Source organism: Salvelinus sp. IW2-2015, linkage group LG3 (assembly GCF_002910315.2).
Source record: "Salvelinus sp. IW2-2015 linkage group LG3, ASM291031v2, whole genome shotgun sequence".
Taxonomy (NCBI): domain Eukaryota; kingdom Metazoa; phylum Chordata; class Actinopteri; order Salmoniformes; family Salmonidae; genus Salvelinus; species Salvelinus sp. IW2-2015.
Window position 1 is genome coordinate 3,426,036 of NC_036840.1, and position 15,153 is coordinate 3,441,188.

Below are 15,153 nucleotides of genomic sequence, written 5' to 3' on the forward strand. Positions count from 1 at the left end.
GAAACGCATGGAGGAGAGAACTACCGATGGGACGGAGGGGATGGAGGAGAGAGACTACTCACCCAGGCCGCCGAACGCGGAAGGACCCGCATGGAGGACGAGACTACAGGCGGGGAGGGATGGAGGAGAACGACCGGGAGAAGCCTACAAGGGATGAGGGAGGCAGGAGAGGACTACAAGGAGGAGGAGAGTATGGAGACACATACCGTAAGCGGTTTTATTATGACATCTCATGTACTACATGTGTATTCATAATCTGATCGCGAGGAATTCCAACTCCTCCTCTTGGATCATAATGCCCCAGTCCACTTAAATTGTTCCCTCGACCGCTCTGGAGTCCCATATGCGGCGCACGTGTAGTAGCACGACCATCCTCCGATATCGAGGAAGGAGGAGAGGAGAGAGCAACAGAGGAACTGAGGAACCGGTGTGAACAGAACAATGAAAGAGTGGATGCACTCGAACGTTTGGCAGGCAACTTGAGTCGAACCACCACATGATTTATGAATTCTCATCCACTACAAACGACCAATCAACTTAGTCACAATTCCTTAGAGCTCCGTCGAACTAGAGGAAGATCCCGTGTAGCTAACAGCAACTTCATCTCCAACCCGTTATAAGCTGGAGGCAGGAATACGGCGACGTCATCTCCTGTATCTGATCCAGGTCAGAACTCTAGAGGAGAGCCTTCCTGGCCCGATGACCAAAGATCCGGTGGAACGACAATATGGGTCTGACAGATAGGAACCGAGCGCAGATCCTCTCCTGAGGAAGGAAACAAAGGATTTATCCGTAAAGCATTTGAAGGAAACATCCCAGGGCACGACTGAGTAGGGAAGTATCATGGGTATAACTTAACCCAGGAATTAGATGACCATGCAGTAGAATCAAGAACAAAGACCAACGCAGCTGGATCCATCTTCTGTTGCTCTCTCCGGTGACATGAGGATTAGGGTGCAAAGCCAGAAAGTGAGAGCTGTTACCTAGCATTCCTTATAGCAACAGCAGAAGGATCTTCAGGTAAGCAAGATGTAAACTGAGGACCACGGCAGACACTCAATGTATCACTGGGGCAATCCTAAATCCCTGTGAAGAAACCACTCCCTGACCAGGATCTCGGGAACGTCTCCGTCAGCCGATGGAAGCTTGGAGAGAGGAACAATAATGAGGCTAAAACTGGTGAATTTCCCACAATGGGATCAGAGATGGGACCGCTGTTCCCAACAGAAAGGGGCAACCCGTACAAAATCCAGGGCAGATGCGACCAAGGATCGCCGGGAATAGGTAGGGAATGAAAGAAGCCCAGAGCTGGTACCGATTGTACTCTTGTTCTGGGCACAAACAGGACATGCGAAGGCAAACAACCTACCTGCGTAATCTCTCCCAGATGGCAGGCCACCAAAAACGTCCGCGCAGTAGTGCCATAGGCCGGCAACAGCCAGGGTGACAGAGCTATACTTTGCTCGCGTGCGGAGACCACGAAAGAACACAGAACAGGACCGACTCGGGGACGAACAAGCCAACGGGGGACGTTACCGGGCGCCGGCTGGTCGAAGGGCCGCATCACATCTTCCTCTATCCCCAGAGGAAGCGGGCGGCCGCACGACAAAGTGCTGGGGAGAGGAATCGTGGCGTCGGACCCAACTTTTCGCCTCCGTCTTAGAAAACACCGAACAGGCCGTCGCCTCCCGGTTCGTAGACCCAGGTGCGAATGGTGCAGGGAAAAAAGATGTGAGAAGTTCCAAAAAAACAAGCCCACCGAGCCGGACGGGCGGGTTGAGACGTGTTAAGGCCAGATTGGACGAAAGCCAAGTCTTGGGCAGCCAACCACGAAACGGTTGGCTCACGCTGTCCCTCCAACAGATGCCGCGCACGCCTCCAAGGACAAGCTGCAAGCGAGAAGCTCCCGGTGACCCCATTGCGGTGTGCGGCAGCTGAGAAAGACGACCGGTGGAAAAGCGCAGGAGGGAAGTACCGGCAGGAGACGACAAGAACCGAAGTATGAGACGGAGGGAACGGGAACAGGGCGACCCACAGCAACAGCCAATAGACCAATGCCGACTTCCACCAACGGAAACGCAATGTGTCAGCTGGAGAAGGAGGACGACGAGGGTGATAAGCGGGGGAGTCAAGTGCGAGGGAAGCCGGCGGGCAGGCAAGGCAGTTCCACAGACAGGAGGATTAGCGTCGGGGCAAGACACGCAGACAGCAGAAAGGGGCAGCACCGGATTGGGAGAGCGAGCACTTGAAGCAATGAAGGGAGCGCGCACTCGAGAGAACGTACAAGAGGAGAGAAGATCACTCTCACGTCACAATGGGAGTATAACTGTGAGGCGGGAGCGCAAGAGGATCCCGGGGTGATCCCAATCCGAACCGCACCAACCCGCCCTCTCTGGTCCAGCGTTAATCGTCGCCCCGTCGACGAGAGCCGGGGACCCGAGCATAAAGCGTGGAGGCTAAATGCACACGGCGCCCGGCGTCGAAATGATCGGGCCCAATAACCTTCGGCAGACCTGCTGGGACATGCAGAACGGCGATAAAGCTTCCAGGGGAGATAGATGGTAAGTATTAGCGGAAATAATACGAACACAAAAATAGCCAGATCCGCGCAAAAACGTGCAGCACAAACAGCGGGTTGTAACACCGCGAGCGCGGGGCAGCAAATCGGACAATGACGGGGAGCAAATCCCAGCTCGGAGTATGCGCACACCCCAGTCAACCACTCGGCCCGCGGACCGAACTCAAAGGGAAGCAGGACCTAAAGCAGCTGCGAAACTCGCGATATCAACCCGTAAGAACGAAGCCAGGCGACAAGGGCAGCTCATGAGGGCAACCTCAATGAGCAGTCAACCCAGAAATCAACTGGCCGCCGCTCGGGCACAGATAAAAGACCGCAGCCCCAAAACGGGTGAGTTGACGTGGACCGAAAGAGATCCGACGAGCGACGCCTGATATGGAGGATCTGCCAAGCGCACGGCGTCGTCAATTCCGAGAACCGGCCCGGAAAGCCAGATCCAGCGAACAGTAATCGGCACAATTCTATAATTATTGCAAATTAAACATGACAGGTGCGACCGCACCAACGAGAGAACAAGCAGCACAAAACCCACCCATCAACGCCCATATTCTCTATCCCATATTTCGTCAGTTCTTGTTTCTATAATTGTTCCTTATTGTTATCTATATTTCTGCGCTTGATTTTACCTTTGTTTTGACCGACTTTATGACTTAATTCTGACTATTACTTGGGTTGTCGTGTTTTCTACTCTTGGCTATCGTTTGTGTCTCTCTTATCACATAGTTGGTCTTTTTTGATTTATCTAGACTTAATATTCTTATCTTTCTTTGTTTTATATTATCTAGTATGATTATAGTTTTTATTCTAGTATTTATGTTATATCTCATTACATTGATGCGCCTCTTACGATATGATGGGTTTGCTATTTCTTTATTTTGAATCTTATACTTTGAGAGATATTCTTTACTCTCGCAATAGACTTGTTTCTCAGTTCTTCCATCCGGTCAGCCTCACGTGGCCGTGGTGCGGCCTGCCAAATGAAGGAGTGGGGGTATATCTGCATGGACCTGGGGGGGGAAACAGGGAGGTGAGAGGAGGCGACGAAAGGCAACCCCCGGATGGCCCGGTGCGCGGGTGTACCCCACCGGGCGGGGCACCGGAGAATCGCCAGATCCAGTTGCAGAGGGATGGTATCTGAGCTTAGGGATTGAGCTTGGAGGGGCCTATGGTGTTGAACGCTAGCATGACGTCCTAAGCGAAAGCAGGCATGGATGAGTGTCCTGTGGCCGCTGGCGTGACCAAGAGGCCATCGGTGAGTCGGCAAGAGATGATGGCTGAGGACTGCGGGTGGCGGGATGCCAAGGCGTGGAGGTAACAGTGGTACGGAGGAAGGACCATGCACTGGCGAATAAAAACGATCAAGTAAGAACAGAACAGTCACGGCACCAGATCCAAAAGGAGGAGAGGAGCTAACGTGGAGAAAGGGATGGCGGAAGAGCACTACGAGAGGGGAGGGAAATGGAGGAAGACGACCTACAAGGGGGCACGGCGAGAAACATGGAGGAAGCGACTCCGAGAGAGAGGGAGGATGGAGAGATTCTAACCAGGAGGAGGGATGGAGGAGGAGAACTAAGGGCGAAGGGGAGGGAGGAGAGACTACAGGGCCGGGAGGGATGCGAGAGATGGAAGATGCGTACCAAGGGAGGGGATGGAGGGAGAGAAACTTTACAGGGGGAGCGGCCCGTGGAGGAGAGGACTACAGCCGCGCGGAGGGATGGTGGAGAGAAGACTACAGGGAAGTGAGGGAATGGAGGGAGAGACGTACGAGAGGAGAGAGATGCGGAGGAGAGACCATACAGCGGGTGAGGTGAATGAGATTCAGAAATGATGCGTCCATAGATTAATGGCTAATGGTGTCTAAGAGCTTAACACTATCTCTCTTTGTCTTCTTTTCTGCTCTACTTCTGCCTCTCACCACGTCACATCTCCTTCTGTACTGTCTCACTTTGTGGCTTATCTCCTGATAGCTCCTCTGCTTTGCTGTCTAGAGTCCCCCGGTCCGCGACCACTTCTTCCTTTCTCCCCACTCCCTGCTGTCTTCTTCCATTCCCGCCATCCCTCCCTCCCTACCTCAAAAATGATAATCCCAAGTTAGCCGTGGCCCTTGATTCTTGGGCTGCCGACACACATACACAAACCACAAAATTATGATAAATAACCCAGACAGGCGTGTGGGAAGCACGAAATTAGAGCCAAGTGAAGAGGTATGTAGTAAGAAGGAGACGACAGAACAAGTCACCCCTAGGGAGCGTAGCTCCAGTGCGCTTGGGCCTACATAACACTGCGTATCAGTGGAGCATGCCATGGACGAACCAATGAGTACCTCTCCGTTCTCCGGCCCTTCAAGTTCCTGAGAAACACTGTCCAGGCAAATGGCGTGATGGCTTGAGATGAGCTGCTCGCCGACTAGTAAGGAACAAGCACTTAATCGAAGATCATGGCTTGCGGAAGATTTATAGCCGAAGAGTCAATTATGAATCAGATTACAATGGACAGAGGGACAACATTAATGATTCATAGATCAGGACTCCTTACGGCGCTAGAAGCATGCTATTGGTGAATATGAGCGTTGGACTGTCGCTAACAATATGAGCAAATGCAATAAGAGTCTAGTCTCACAAAGTAAGATATGTGGTGACCTACCAGTTCAACCGTCTGATGTAAGGTCATAAGTAGCAATGCCTTCATTCATGACCACTGGCTTCGGGAGAACCACACCGTACCGTGGAATCTACCTGTCTCTGAAAAGGCAGGCGAAACACATGTACTCGAGTGATGTTAGGCCGCTCGAATGCTAGCCCGACCAAACACCTGACCAACCTTTGGCTTGCTGCGCGGGACCATGAGTGGTAACCCAACACTGATTGCACAGACATAACAGAAACACTTCTTTCACTGAAGTCTGAGCCGCCTCTTCCTCCAGAGGCCCTTCACACATCTACCTCATATTCCTTTGGAGGGCGGTATATAAATGTATTTAGGGGCTAATAAAATACAAACAACAATTTCTACAGTCAACCTGCCTGGCCTCCTCTCACAAGCCCAGAGACATGGAGAAAGAGTGGGTGTAGAATACTCCCCAACAGTAAACCATAGCTGCTCACGCCTTGGCGATGTCCAAACCCACACACTCCGACCTGGTTAGACGTTATCGAAAATGAGGCCATTGATCAGTATTCCTCCCTTTTATATGCAGGAGTATTTATCAAGCATACATTTACACCATACCCGATGGCCCACAGCCAAAATTAACATTTAGTTTTAACATTGCTCCTCCTAAACATAACACACTGCCTTACTGTTTATTACCAGTATGGGATTGGAGCAACATTTGGCGTGACCAAGTGCCGCCACTCAAGAGAGAGACGAGAGCAGAATTGCTCCCGTGAATAAAGAGAAGAGGAAGATAAAGAAAAAAACAAAGATCGACTAGACTCAACACAGAAGAATCGGATACAAAACGACAAGAAGGGGAGGAAGGGAAAATAAAAAAAGAAAATGGAAAGGAGAGGGTTGTAGAAAACATAAGATGGAAGAAAAAGGGAACAGAATATTTACGGAGTCATCTGAATTTAACTAATGGATGTTTACACAGCTATGGCATATCCCTCGTCCTAAATGAATCAGAGACTGATCGGCTAAGGGACTGACCTAGGTAGAGTGGCAGGAGAACGCCCTAATGGAAAGAGGGGAAAGGATGCCGTAAGTTATCAGCTATGGGACAGGAGAGCAGAGAGAGAGAGTCCTCAAAAATTGGGCACAACATTCAATTAGAGTCTAGTAGGCTCTAGGCTTCCAAAAATCCGAGACACGCTCATTATTCACCTGCAATGCTTATAGCGTTTTCAAGAAATGTCTGACTCACATTAATCAGCTATAAGACGACGAGGAGTGACTGAGTCTAATGTTGTTGGCAAAGCTGATGAATTGTTCTGTGCCAGGTAACGTTACTGCCGTCAGTCCATCCGATAACTAGCTGTTTATAAAGGATGTCTCTGAGCCAATTTAGATAAGGATGTCATTTACCTTACTACTGATTTGGTGACTTTCGCTCACTACTTGCCACCCTCTGGTATGTCTCTGTTACTACAAGTACACGAGCTCAAAGCGGGCCTATTCATCATGCACATTACAATGCTAAACCTCTCCTTTCTGTCCTCCACAGAGACTGGTAATTCCATATGATAAACAGCCAAATATGTACCAAAGGTGGTTGTGCTTTCGTGAATTGCTGAGATGATGCTGATAATACTTCGATGGGATCAATTACAAAATATGCTGTACGTTGGCCATGTGTAAATCTAATGTAGTTCATTGTTCACAGAGTGTCGGTGCCCATCCAGAGTTAAAAGATAGATGTTTAACACAACGTTCCAGCTTCCGATAGCCTGTCGACTCTGAGAACAGTGTGAAGAGGAGAGCTAGCTGCTGTTGAAGAAAAGAACAGAATAAGTAAGATTACGAGACCCGCAAACTGAATGAAAGCGCACGGACGGTACACATCCCTCAGGACCCCACTTACGTATGAGCAGACCAACCCTCCGCCTCAGCGCCGAGCCCGCTATTCTCATCCATGCCTTGACCGGTTGATATTCTATTGCTCCAACACCAGATGAAGACTTTCATATATTTTTATCGAAATGACGAAATCCGATTCTGAGCGTGATCACAGTAGGCCCATGAGAACCTTGACGGGCGGGGCAGGATACGCGTAGCTGTTAGAGTCAATTGTGGTCGCAAGTAACCGAAAAGGTCCGCGTGGTATTGTGAAATACTGAGCATAGACAACGTGTCGATTGTGCCCTGTAGTCAAGTGCGACTTCCACCCCTGATTTGCTCCAGAGGCGAGCATGTCAACTACTTATGACTGACACCCTGAATAAACAACAACATTTCACTGCACCTATCTGGTGATGTGAAATAAAACATTATTAGGAAACACATAACGAGAAAAAGGTTTTGTTTGTAAAAAGAAACATCAGAATTCTTGTTCCGACCACTTCAAGGCCAAGTAGAGAAAACACAAAAACTTCAACCACAGGTTTCCCCTAAACTCAGTCCTTGGGACCTCAGGGGTGCACGTTTTGGTTTTGCACCTAGCGATTTGACCCAATCTGAATCTAAAATGTAATTAAACTGTAATCGTAAGCTTTGAAAAACTTGAATCAGCTGTTGTAGATAGTTATGAACAAAAACACCATAAACATGCACCCCTTGAGGTCCCCGAGATGCCGGTTTCGCGGAAATCGGTGAGACAACACACTGAGCGCACCATGACGCTAGGCTAACAGCATGTTGGTTGTTCAGCACGTCTGATCACAACAGAGCTGTGCGTCTTTATTGTGTCACACTCACCTCTGACCACATGTACCTGAACTGTCGATGAATTCCCTTCTTGACTTCGTTGTTCGCCCTCTTTTGTCAATCTTCATTGGGCTCATCATTGTGAAGAGCTGTTTAAACAGTGGGTGGGAAGCACAGGGCGCATGAGAAACTGATAAGCAAAGCTGTCTGAGCTTGCTGAGCACCAACCCCGTTACTGGGACTTATGCTTCCGGGGCGAAAAGGGTTAGAGGTACCTGGAACCTGTGGGGACGTCGCCTGACACAAAACCCCTACCCTTTCCCCTTACCTTAACCGTCTTTTGCATAAAAATTGCATGTAATCAATGGCGGTGACCATCTAGAATTGGGACGGTCCACGGATCCCATTTCTAGACTCTGTCCCGTACTGGAAGAACCCACGCCGCCGCACCAGCACGCCGGATCGGCTCCCACCACTCGCACACCCACACTCTCACCCACGTCACCTAACCCTTGAAGGTAAAGAAGAAATTCTTGTAGCTGTTAATGGAATGGACTGTTGATGAATAGAATCAGAGGTAGAGATCAGAGCCATGTTAAAGTGACTCAACAGGGTCCGAGAGAACAAGGAAAATTGGCCAAGTCATAGTGGTTTCCTCACAAACCCTGGAGGACAAACCGCCATGCCTGGAAGAACAAATGTAATTACGTAAGAGAATAGGCCTACTTAACAATCGAAATAAGCTGCTTTTAGCGTGTTGAAATACTTGATTTGTGGTCTCCGACTTGAATATTTATCAAATCGCATGCACGCTATGGTTCAAAGCCTATTGATTTCACTTCAGATGTGCCCATACAAATGTATACCAGACCTGTAATGTGTAGACGTATTCTGCATAATGGTTACTATAGAGGAAGACACGTGTTTTCCAATAAAGTGATGGCGCCCAGTGTCTTGAATTCTGCTGTTTATCTGGGGAATATACCTCACAATCCATCTTGCAACTTTTTATCACTATAGGGCACATGTGTCTGATTAACGAAAGTCATTCTTTAGCTCTCGCATTCCGCAGCGACACTCTTAGTGAGTAAGTTAATAAAAATACAATTTTCTAGAAGTCAAAATGTGGGATGTGTTAGTGGCCGATTCTAAAGGTACAGGAACTGGTGTAAAAGAATACTAGTAGCCTCCAGAGCACGCCAGTGTAACTCAAGTCATCTGATCAGCAATTAACCAACTGGCCACACAAATCAGGGCTGCAAACAGCTAACAACTTTATAACTATTATGTTCAGCAGTCTACTGTCCAGCAGCAGAAGACACCCTGCATCCCACTGCCTGGCTGTCCTGAAAGCAAAGTGGATGGATTTGAGGTCACGCCAAGGTATCAGATGCCTATTAATGTCGCGGGAGAAGCCACAGCCGGAGTACCGGCACGATGCCTCCTCGCTTTAGCGAAGACGCGTGGGGGTGTGAGAGGTGCAGAAGAGAGATGCGCAGAAGAGGTGGCACTCTTTTCAATACGTGGTTTAAGAGATCCTAATGCCCCAGGGGGCCACTGAAGGGAGAGCCAATTGCCGTGCAAGGTGTAGGTCCCTGCAGTCTTTCAAGATCTGAGAGAAAGTGTTTAGAACATGGGACGCCTGGTCCTGTAACCTCCATCGTCCGGTGGTTTCATTTAAAAAATCCGCGGTGATCCAGGGACGCGAACTTGGGATCGTATGTACTGGTCAAGACGACTAGGGGGTATGAAAGGGAGGATTGCGCACAATGGCCCACCCCTGGCCACCTGAATCAAATTCCTCCGGCTATTCCGCCCAACAGCATATGGTATCAGCTTCTCCCAGCTGGGTGAGTGTTAAAGAGACACTTTTTATAAAATGCGAAGCTCTCATAGCTATGCTCCTAGTAACTTGAAAGTTGCGTCTCTAAGGGCTGTTCTACCATTATAGTTCTTCATGGCGGCTGACACAACAATCTCGCAATCTGTTAACATGAGACGCACACCACAAGGGGAAAGTCTCTGCGCGCGGGCAACAGCGCCGTAACTGCCCGGCGCGCGAGCGGGAAGGGAGCACCGGGTGCAACGCGCAAAGGAAGCGGGACGAACCCCTGCCGCGACCCCGGAATGAAGGAGCAGAGCAGGAACGCGTGGACGCAGTCCAGTGGCACTGGAGCCGACTTGGGGGAGGAACGCGGCCAAAGCCAATGCCCGGAAACCCTGAATAGGAGGCAAAACAGGCCCACTCACTATCCAATAGATAATGTCACGGAAGGGGCACGATACCAAGTGGAATGGCAAGTCATAGAACGCCAATACAATCCACCTGGATTCCGCACCAGCCGGATTACCACGAGGCCGGTGTCACTCCACACATTAAGGTGCCGACCACGACCTACCTTGGTGATTTGCTGCCAGACTACCATCACAACATTGACCGTGAACAGTATTTCAATCAGTTCATAACACCTACCTTATATATATCTAGCTAGTCACCACCAACGCCCATCGGACGGCACTATATTTTGATTAGCTGGCTAGTTCCAATGACGCCCACCTGACGCTTATTATAATCCTGGGCTAGATACACAAGACCCACCTACGCTTATCTAAATGTGAGATCCAACTGCTAGTTGCCAAGATAGCTCACCTACTCTGTATCGAACGCCTGAACGGCCGCTGATGACCTGGCGGGCTCGCTACACAACCACCAGCTAGCACTCGGCTCCGCTATTGTAGTATACGTGGCTCCAGTACAGGAGGCCCCAGCAACATTACCACTTCGAGATGGTGGAGAGTGCCGAAACAGAAAGGCCCCATGGCCTATTCATCTGCCGCATAAGTCCCCACCCCACCTACCTTATAATATAACTCGCTAGTGCCGTAAACCTCTCACTCTACCGTATTATGAACCGCGCATAGTTCCAATCATCGGCCCCACCTACCTTATTATAGCTGCGGATAGTCCAAACTCCCCGCCCTTCCACCCCCACCTGGCTAACTGGGTATACTGGCGTAGTCCACAGACGACAGTCCAACTACTCCCTTCGCATCAGAAAAGTTGAGGCCTGGGAGACTGCATCACAGAGTCTCTAAGTGACTGTACTAAGGTCGGCATTCACACCGCCCCATCGGCCATCCACCTACGGACGTCGAGATGTAATGAAGACTTGTCTAGTGATAACCCAAAGAAAAGCACCTCTCACTCCTACCCGACCCTAAATGTTATTATACGATGGCTTATAGTCGCGCAAGTGACACCATCATAACTCATCCGGTTGTATAAAGTACTGAGCATCCAGTCACAGTAAAACACCCTACTTCCCCCTTGCTTATTAATTACTGTGCTAGTCCAAAACCCACCACCTATAGTTACTGGCTAGTCCAAAACCCCAGCGGACTCACTCTCTATCTATACTGGCTAGTCCAAACCCCAGCCTACCCCTATTTTATACTGGCTAGTCTTCACAAACCCCACCACCCTTATTTACATTACTGGTAGTCCCAAACCCCACCTCACCTTTTATTACCTATACTGTGTCTAGTCCACAAACCCACCTACCTTATTTGCATATATCACGAAAGTATGAGTCCCAAACCCCACCTACCTTATTATACTGGCTAGTCCAAACCCCACCTACCTTTACATTCCCACAACATATACTGGCTAGTCCAGAAACCCCACCTACCTTATTATACTGGCTAGTCCAAAACCACCACCTACCTTATTATACTGGCTAGTCCAAACCCCACCTACCTTATATACTGGCTAGTCCAAACCCCACCTACCTTATTATACTGGCTAGTTCAAAACCCCACCTACCTATATTATACTGGCTAGTCCAAAACCCCACCGACCTATTATACTGGCTAAGTCCAAACCCCACCACCTTATTATACTGGCTAGTCAAACCCCACCTAACCTTATTATACTGGCTAGTCCAAACCCCACCTACCTTATTATACTGGCTAGTCCAAAACCCACCACTTATTATACTGGCTAGTCCAACCCCACCACCTTCATTATACTGGCTAGTCCAAACCCCACCTACCTTATTATACTGGCGTAGTCCAAACCCCCACCTACCATTATATACTGGCTAGTCCAAACCCCACCACCTTATTATACTGGCTAGTCCAAACCCCACCTACCTTATTATACTGGCTAGTCAAACCCCAACCTACCCTATTATACTGGCTAGTCCAAACCCCACCTACCTTATTATAACTGGCTAGTCCAAACCCCACCTACCTTATTATACTGGCTAGTCCAAACCCCACCGACCTATTATACTGGCTAGTCCAAAACCCCACCCTCCCTTATTATACTGGCTAGTCCAAACCCCACCACCTTATTATACTGCTAGTCCAAACCCACCTACCTTATTATACTGGCTAGTCCAAAACCCCACCTACCTTATTATACTTGCTAGTCTCAAACCCCACCACCTTATTATACTGGCTAGTCCAACCCCACCTACCTTATTATACTGGCTAGTCCAACCCCACCTACCTTATTATACTGGCTAGTCCAAACCCCACCTACCTTATTATTACTGGCTAGTCCAAACCCCACCTACCTTATTATACTGGCTAGTCCAAACCCCACCTACCTTATTATACTGGCTAGTCCAAACCCCACCTACCTTATTATACATGGCTTGTACAAACCCCACCACCTTATTATACTGGCTAGTCCAAACCCCACCTACCTTATTATACTGGCTAGTCCAAACCCCACCTACCTTATTATACTGGCTAGTCCAAACCCCACCACACTTATTATACTGGCTAGTCCAACCCCACCTACCTTATTATACTGGCTAGTCCAAAACCCCACCACCTTATATACTGGCTAGTCCAAACCCCCACCACCTTATTATACTGGCTAGTCCAAACCCCACCTACCTTATTATACTGGCTAGTACAAAACCCCACACCTTATTATACTGGCTAGTCCAACCCCCACCACCTTATTATACTGACTAGTACCAAACCCCACCTACCTTATTATACTGGCTAGTCCAAACCCCACCTACCTTATTATACTGGCTAGTCCAAACCCCCACCTACCTTATTATACTGGCTAGTCCAACCCCCACCTACCTTATTATACTGGCTAGTCCACCCCCACCTCCTTATTATACTGGCTAGTCCAAACCCCACCTACCTTATTAACTGGCTAGTCCAAACCCCACCTACCTTATTATACTGGCTAGTCAAACCCCACCTACCTTATTTATACTGGCTAGTCCAAACCCCACCTACCTTATTATACTGGCTAGTCCAAAACCCCACCTACCTTATTTATACTGGCTAGTCCAACCCCACCTACCTTATTATACTGGCTAGTCCAAACCCCACCTACCTTACTTATCTGGCTAGTCCAAACCCCACCTACCTTATTATACTGGCTAGTCCAAACCCCCACCTACCTTATTATACTGGCTAGTTACAAACCCCACCTACCTTATTATACTGAAGTACAAACCCCACCTACCTTATTATACTGGACTAGTACAAACCCCACCTACCTTATATACTGGCTAGTCCAAACCCCATCTACCTTATTATACTGGCTAGTCCAAACCCACCTACCTTATTATACTGGCTAGTCCAAACCCCACCTACCTTATTATACTGGCTAGTGCAAACCCCATCTACCTTATTATACTGCCTAGTCTCCAAACCCCACCTACCTTATTATACTGGCTAGTCCAAACCCCACCTACCTTATTATAACTGGCTAGTCCAACCCCCACCTACCTTATTATACTGGCTAGTCAAAACCCACCTACCTTATTATATCGGCTAGTCCAAACCCACCTACCTTAATTATACTGGCTAGTACAAACCCCACCTACCTTATTATACTGGCTGTAGTCCAAACCCAACCTACCTTATTATACTGGCTAGTCCAACCCCCACCTAACCTTATTATACTGGCTAGTCACAAACCCCCACCTACCTTATATTATACTGGCTAGTCCAAACCCCACCTACCTTATTATACTGGCTAGTCAAACCCCACCTACCTTATTATACTGGCTAGTCCGGTTTGGACTAGCCAGTATAATAAGGTAGGTGGGGTTTGGACTAGCCAGTATAATAAGGTAGGTGGGGTTTGGACTAGCCAGTATAATAAGGTCGATGGGGTTTGGACTAGCCAGTATAATAAGGTAGGTGGGGTTTGAACTGATTGAATATGTTCACATGTTGATTAGTTCACATCACAGGAGGTTGGTGGCACCTTAATTGGGGAGGACAGGCTCGTGGTAATGGCTGGTGCGGAATCAGTGGAATGGTATGATGCCATTCCATTGATGCCSTTCCGTACATTATTATGAGCCGTCCCCACAGCAGCTTCCTGTGGTTCGCATGTTAAGTTGAGCTTGTTTCAGCCCAGAAGCCCTATAAGAACACTAGGCACATTTACAACATAATGAGAGTGGATTTATAAAGCACTTTACACTCACCAGCTGGAAAGTGATATATGCCAATTAGGAGGATGATTAGGTGGCCAGGTTGGGAATTTAACCCCCTACTCTTACAATAAGTGCCATGGGATTTTTAATGACCACAGAGAGTTAGGACACCCATTTTAACTTCCCATCTGAAAGACAGCACCCTATGCAGGGCAATGTCCCCTTCAGTGCCCTGGGGCATTAGGATCTCCTTAGACCAGATGAAAGAGTGCCTCCTATTGGCCCTCCAACACCGTTTCCAATAGCATCTGGTCTTCCATCAAGGGACTGACCGGGACCAACCATGCTTTGCTTCAGGGACAAGCCAGCAGTGGGATGCAGGGTGCTCTGCTGCTGGCAGTAGACTGCTGACATAATAGTTATAAAGTTGTGTTGCAGCCCTGTTTGTGTGGCAGTGGTAAGCTACGTGACTTGAGTTTACATGGGCTCTGGAGGCTACTGATCTTTTCAACCAGTTCTGTACCTTTAAACGGCCATAACATCCACATTTTGACCTTCAAGAAATTGTATTTTTATTAATTGATAAAATGTGCTGGATAGAGAGCAAGAATGACTTTCCGTTAACGACACATTGCTACTAGTGATAAAGTTGCAGATGGATTGTGAGGTTATATTCCCAGATAATACAATTCAAGACACTGGGCCACACTTTATGGAAACACTTCTTCCCATAGTAAAATGGCAATACTCTACAATACAGTCTGTATACATTGTATGGCACATCTGAAGTGAATCAATAGCTTTAACATACTGCATCGATTTGTAAATATCATAGTCGAGACAAGA